A 7,907-nucleotide genomic window follows, 5' to 3' on the forward strand; every position below is an offset into this window, starting at 1 on the left:
TGCACCGCCTGCTTCCTCTACAGCTGTTTGGGGAACCAATGGCTTTATAGGGAGGGTTTCATTTTTTAATGTTTCCTCGTTGCGTTGATGTCACCAGGAATGCGACATCATTGCGGCTCGCCAGAAAACGGTCCTAAATAATTGAATCTCCCCTGCACCATATCCGTACATACTATATTTTACATACCACATTTCAAATTGCCGAACAATGCTTGAGGTATTAACGGACTGGTTTGACGACTAAGGCTGCAACATACCGCCAGGCAAAGGAGAATTCAGAGGTAGAAGTACGCCGCCACCTCCTTATCCTCCTGACCTCACTGCGGCAGCCTCACATGCCACATGTTCTTCGTATGTGTGTTGCACAAAGAAAAGTTGTCTGCTTACAAACTAATAATATAATATTTGGGGTTTTACGTGCCAAAACCACTCTCTGATTATGAGGCACGCCGTAGTGGAGGACTCCGGAAATTTTGACCACCTGGGGTTTTTAACGTGCACCTAAATCTAAGCACACGGGCGTTTTCGCATTTCGCCGCCATCGAAATGCGGCCGCCGTGGCCGGGATTCGATCCCGCGACCTCGTGCTCAGCAGCCCAACACCATAGCCACTGAGCAACCACGGCGGGTTTGCTTACAAACTGAACATGTGCTGAGCCCCCTGACGTTGTATTGTTTACGCTGCCTTGAATACGGCCCTTCTGACACATCCCATTTCTACCTGGCATTGCGCTAAGGATGAGTAATACCGCGATTTAGGTATCACTGTAACTTCTCGCAGTGAATATATGAAGAGCTTTACTTCGGTTGTCCTCAATCTGAAACTATGGGGGATAAAAAATTTCACGTATGTCAAGAAGTTTGTTTCTGGATGCTCCAGAAGACTATGAGAGAAGTGAGAATGTAGTATATTATTTTTTACTCAAATTATGCTTAGCAAATGAAGAATAACCTGGAAGATCAGAATCTGTAACACTTCGAAATAGCAAATGCTCCTTTATTTGTACTTCTCTAACTTCCCCGCTGTAAAGCGTTTGTCAAAGATGGCTAGCACTCCCAGTCCCATACTTTCAAATTGAAGTAATTCCCGCAACAGCAACCGAAACTGTGCGGCATTCATAAAATAAATATTTCGATGTAACCTTCTCGACAACATAAGTCTAAATAAACGTACCCGCTGAATCTGTAAAGACAGCATTAAAAATAGCTACAAAGAAGTTAAACCTAACAGCTTAGTAATTTCTTGTGGTTCCCGCTTAAGAATACTGTTTTGGCCACATCGCTGTGCACCTAATATATAAATACGAAACTTCCGCAGCAGAAAGTCATTAGATTTACCAGAGTGGTATGGTTGACTTCAAACCTTTATTGAATGGCGGCATCTCAGTGCACATCAGGGCGCGTAAAACAAATGTGGTAAATGATAATTACACTGCGTAGTATGCTACTTCGACAAAGCTGTTAATGCTATTTGTATCCTTGTTTGCGCCTTGAAGACAATGGAGTGAGCTTAAACAATAATTTATTTCAGACATTTGTCTAAATATTTCTGGTTTAATAGTTTACATGCTTTAGTAATATAATGTTTTTTTTTCATCTTTAACAACCTAAATGTGGAATAATTTTGCATAATTATATGCTCTATCAATCGCATTTTAATTTTTTTCTTATTAAGTCATGACCAATAATTTGCATTCCAGGATTGCTTTGTTTAATCGCGATCTCCCCATTTTGGACGCTGAATGATAAGAAAAAGCAATGAAGTGGATGCAAAGGAGTATTTACTGTTGATTGACCGAAAACACTACTCTGAGGAAGCTCCCACGTATTGGTTTTTTGAAGATGCTTAATTTTGCGGAATATCTCAGGTTCGATGCTTCATTATAGTACCTTGCTGGTGAAGCAGCGCACAAACACGAACACAGTGGAGACAAGTAGGAATAGACGACACTCGCTGCTTCAGTAAGCTTGGTTGTGAGTCAGCGCTCGTCCTATGTCCTTTCACTCCTTCCTCGTTTTGTTCGCGCTCTTACCATTATGAATGCATACCAAATCGCCCAACTTTCCACTTTAATAAGCAGCACTCACACTGCTCATTTTTTAACATTCTACGAAAAACCAAGAACCGCTTTGGGTGGTTGTTGGTTGGCAATGGCGTTTCTAACGTAAAGTAAAACCAGCTGAAAGGCCAGAACTTGTGACGAGAGTGAGATGTTTGGCGCGAACGAGTTTGTTTCTCATCGAGATAATGAATGAAGTTATATAGCCGATGTGTGCACGTCCTATACATGTGCCGGAGCCCGACACTGTTCTCTGTAAAATTGTGATATCAAGCAACAACGGCTATCTGAATACCCTCGTTGCAAGAGATGTCGCTATCGAGCGCATAATAATTTTATTTAAATAAAGCTATAGCTACCTTCCTCCCTGAGGTTCCGGTTGCCTGTTCGGTCGGTTCTTCGCGAAGGAAGCTAAGCCGATCGACGAGAATGCGCAATCAAACCTAGATCCGTCTCGAAAACTAGGGAATCCGTGGTGCACTTTATCACGTGATCAGAGGCGCCATGGTTGCGTGGGCACATGACTGGAAGAGCGGTGCTAAAATTGAGCCATATAAGTAACCACGCTGCTATCGCAGTCAGTGATTTGTCCGTCAGGCGAAACTGCAATAATTCCGAGAAACATCTATAATAATCTGCAGAACGAATGTGCACCTTCATTTCTATAAAGAGAAGTGTTCCTCCAACATTCGAATCTCTTATTAAGTATTGCGGTGCTGGTATATGCTATTTGTAATGAAATACAAGAATTACACTACTCGATAATTTACACCTTCATAAGTGAATAAGGGTAGAAATCGCTATATAACTCAGAGTATTACATGCTTTTTGGTCAGAAGAATGAGATATAGACTGATTTACGCCGTTTTCGCTTTTAATGATGTCATTTATTTTACAGTGCAGAATCAACTTTTGAACTTTCCTTACTACGCTGTAGAATGAATAATTAACAAATAAGCGGCATATTTGACCGTAAACCCGTTGATAGCACTTCAAAAGCAACAACACAGCGCCACATTTGCTCTAATGCACCATGATCCAGGAGGCTCGGTGCAGTTTTGAACGACACAAATCAGTATTATACATTATTGCTTCCATTGGCGACAGTGAATACTCGCTTCATAATAAGTTAGCGATATTTATTATACAAGGCATCTAGGAATTAACTGGTCATTAGCTTGCGCTCGGTCAATCTAACCGTTCTTCGAAGCCAATTATTGCAAGACAAATAAGAACGGTTACTTTAAGCATCAGAGTTAATTATACTGTGTGTGCAAGTCTCGCTGCGGATCTTTCGATACATTAAGGGTTCACTAATATTTCACTTCATAACAATCGAATTAACTATCGAGGTCACCATTCTTCTAGACCCTTGATGGAGTCTGCAGTGAAATATCTACTTCGGAATGGACACCGATTAGATAATAACTAACACCTTAAACTAATAAATAATAAATAAATAACAAATTCTGCCTAAACGTGTTTTGTATAATCTTCGCAAGAGCCCAGCGGTCGGAAGAGATGCTACCCGAGCGTAATTATAAGAAGAAACGAAGTTTCTAATGAGATATTGTTTCGAAAGGGTGGTTATGGGTGAGAAAGGTGAAATTAGGAAAATAAATGAACTATCAAACATAGCGCACGCACCCAACTTAATGCCATCACTAAAACCTTCGCATGTAGGCTCGCTAGTAACGCGCCGATGTTTCCTTCCAAGAATAAAACTGCAATTTTGTGCAAAAGCCCTAGTGCTGCTTATCTGGCTCGGAAACATAGGACTCTCACAGCACAAAAAAAAAGAAATATGGTTGTGGGTTCCGTGAGCACAGCGCAGGATGTCTCGTTTCCGCTGTCGTGCGGCGCACATCTGCTGCTTCTCGTTGCCTATTTATCTTACCTGCACGCCCCAGCGGTGACATAGCTAGAGCACAATGTTTCCTTTTCCATACAAACTAAGCATGTATACATTTTGAAAAAAAAAATGTGCGGAATATGCAGCGCAGTTGTAGGGAGCAACGTTAAGCGAAGCTTGAAATGTTGATCGATAGGTTACATTGACAACCTATGCGAAACAAGCACTTAAAGCGGTAATTTTACTTCATTCCAAGTACGCTCAAGTCTCTGTTAAGGCTCTCGTCATATCGCCGAGCCTCTCTGCCTTTCGCGCGATGGTCGACGGTGCGCTTCCTCCAGGCCTTCCTCCCTTGCGTGCACGAGATCTTACCACCATGGTCGGCTCAACCTCGCCCGCTCTCACTGGCATATATAGCATACGGCGCCTTGCCACGATGTTATCGCGCTTGAATTTTATACGGAACATCGCGGCGACACGAACCGCGATGGCGAAAATGCGCTTGTAGTCTCCACATAATTGCTGTCGCAATAAAACTTCCGCGGGTGAGCCTAGAAGCGCGGCGTTGTTATGTCCACTAGATAACTGTACGCCCAACATAGAAAGTCGCGAGATCTTGTGCGCGCTGGGAAACGGAGCGCCCGTTTCCATCCCTAATGGATTTAGTGTACTAAATCCAGAGAAACATCCTGGCCAAGAAAGTGGAAGTTGTAAAATCGTCACTATGTTGCTACGACTAGTTTTTGTAAAGCTAAACGTATTCAAAATCTTATGCGAAAACAAGGATTTACACATAAAAACTACTTATTGACAATGTGTAAGGTTCATTTCATATACCTTTCAGAAAGATCTGATGGCTATATATGAAATTTTGGCGTAAAATGTACAGGGCCTGAAAGGATTCGTTTGCATGCGCCTGAACTAGATTGCACCACCATTGTGAATGAGGCTTGAAACGGGGTTGATTGCGCGTCTCATCTAAATCGCATCTCATCCTCTGTGCCTGCGTGACTACACAGAGTAGCAACATGGCAGCGCCGTTGCGGTTGCCGCTTTGAACGCATCAATACTATGGAGTGCTTTTCCTGTAGAGTAGGTTGTACTAACTATATCCTTTCCGTAGCCCAGCCTTGGCTACGCATCGCCTCGCTAACCTATATAGGTATCCCATTCGAATGGCTTACTTACTCACGCGTGCTAGGTGAACGCTCGAAGAGACCATTGATCATTTCCTGTGCCACTGTTCCGGCTTCGACAAAGAACACAGGCTCGCCACTATGCTTTGGGAAATAGTAGGATATCGGCCTTTTACAGAAGCAGAAAACCACCCAAGCTCTTCTACGGTAAATGTAGGCGACAAACTTGCGTGGCTGACGTATATATGCTACACTTCGCTTCGTTCGCGTGAATGATATAGGCTTGTCTTCTCAATATGTGTCTTTCTCTCTCTCATCACCCTCCTCATATGTACGGCAGAAACCTCGAGAAAGCCTAATCAACCTCCTTACCTTTTCTTTTAATGCGTAAGTGTTATATGGCTGATGATTCGGAAAATACGGCGTAATTGTCGGCGTTGGCCTGACCACCGATGGTCCAAAAAGTCAGCGAACCCTCAGCATCTTGTGGGAGCCGAACCCGTGACTTTCTGTGTTAATTACGGCGAAGTTAATTCAGATGGAGTTAAGGCGCTCGAACCCACGACCTTTGTCTGGATTTGAAGCCACGAAATTTTTTGTTAATAAACGAAGTTAATTATTTCAGAGGCAACTAAGAGATAGTTATTTCTGCCGTTTGAGCCTACGACCTTTGGTTGGAGTCAAAGCCGTGACCCTTGATGTTAATTAAGGCGAAGTTGAATAAGGCACAGTGAAATAAGGTAGCCTTAATTAATGCACGCTCATCCGCGACCAATGTTGAAAGTCGAACCCACCACCTTGCGTTCTGGCATAGTGTCTAATCATCGCACGGTGGTCGCAATTCTTCCGCATTGCTCCACTTTGGGGTAACCAAGCGCCCCTTGTATTTTTTTCCCTCCCTGTCTGTGTCCGTCCACCTGAGGACCCCACACGCCTTACCTAGGAGGTCACTTGTGGGGGGTTAAAGAGAAAAGTGCAAACCTTTAATGCCGGTGACTTCATGCACGGGGTCTTCCCTCTCGCCTACTCTTGGAGGACGCATAATCATTGTTTGAGAGGCAAGATGAACTGGCAGTACGCAGAGTTCGTTCCCTGCTGCTTACGCTCCTCATTCTGCCAGTACTATAGCAGCGAATGCCCGTGTTCATCGAGGGAGAGATGTTATTGTTTGGCATCGTGCGCGTGACGCCATGCTTGTCAGTTTAATTAGTAAGTGAATATGTACTGGTGAATGTTATGCTGCCGATAAAACTAAGAACTTTACTTCTTGTAAGTGGCGAATGCGGTTGTATAATGCGTCACCCTTTCGGGTGACACTAGTAAATCTTTAGCCTATAGCTGTAGCCAACTACAAAAAGTCGCAGTTTCGCACGAAAGGCGAAGCATTGGTTGCGCTAGCAAATTACTAGAGAGCTATGCGAAATAAGGATGGCAGCTATATCCGCCGTATAAACTAGAGAACATTATCTTGGATTGTAGCGTGAAGTGGCACGGAGAGAGACTAGAAGCAGACAGGACGAGTGCTAACTCTCAACAAAATTTTTATTGAAACTAACAACATATACATAGGTGATAGCAAATACCGCAGCATATGAACAGGACTAGGTCTAAGGACATCAGTTGTACATATCAAGAGGTAGGGAAGCCAAAAAAGAAAGCAACAAAAAAGACACTACTTGAGATTAACACACGTGCTGTGAAGATACTGAAATTCGCCTTCAAACAGCGACAATGATGCGTGGCTAGCGCAAGGCTCTCCTAATCTTTTGCTGTGAAATGCCTTGATAAGTTCCCGTGTGGTTTGGCATTTGTGTCTTGAAAGGATTTTTTTGTCTTCGAACAAAGGCTTACAACTGAAAACGAAATAATGTAACAATAGATGTGAAGCATTAGGGTTGTTAGGTGATTGTTTTTATTTCTTTAGTCTAATAATAAAACACCTGGCCGCTCTCTCAAATGTAAGTTTTCCCGCACTTAAGTGGAGTCTGATAAACTATACCACTGTTACAGGGCACAAAAGGGGACACATGACTAACGCCGCAATCATCTTTTCTTTTCTTTTGCCGCCCTGTTCAACTTTCCTATTTATCTTATTTAACCACTGGGTACCTACTGGGTTCTGTCTTGCCTCCTAGTAAGCTCGGGTCACTGAGTATGTGCCCTGATAAGTACTCACTGTCCTAGGGTAGAGGGATAGCGCAGGTGCGGAGGAGAGGAGCAAGGTACCTAATCAATTGGCGCGCGTGACGGTGACGTTAGGCACAAGGAAGGAGGAGGTGAGGAAGTCATCACGCACCAGCTGAAAGCGGGCCATCCGCAACGGGCCTCCCCCTCGACCGCGGCTGCTGGATGTGTGTAGGATGGATGTGTAGTAAACGAAGTTTGAGCAAGAATGCTAACGACAATGGGGGTTGCACGGATATTATCACATCAGAACAAAATGTACTGTCTTGTGGTACCAAATGGTTTATGGTTGGGCGCGAGATTGACAGTTCTAGATTCCGCTGATGTGCCCATAACACTTCGTAATTGAAGGATTGCATGACGATAGGCACCAAGTTACACATGAAGTCTATGGCTGACTTTGAGCATCATTTTCAATAGTTCTTGTCACAGTTTTCCACCTAAAGCTGAGCTCTCCGTTCAGATTCTTTGTGCTTTTCTGTCATACGCTGCAAAAGCTTTAGCGCCTAGACCATGGCGCCGTCTACTTAATGATTCCAATTGACAGTAGAAATTGATGAAAATTAGTAATCTGTTGCATCTCATACTTCATCGGTGATGCTGTAAAGGCTCACCCAACCCCTATCGAGTAAAATGACAGGAAAGAATGAAATCAAGTGCTTGTGGCCGCAGTGC

This window comes from Dermacentor variabilis, chromosome 3, assembly GCF_050947875.1.
Source record: "Dermacentor variabilis isolate Ectoservices chromosome 3, ASM5094787v1, whole genome shotgun sequence".
NCBI lineage: Eukaryota > Metazoa > Arthropoda > Arachnida > Ixodida > Ixodidae > Dermacentor > Dermacentor variabilis.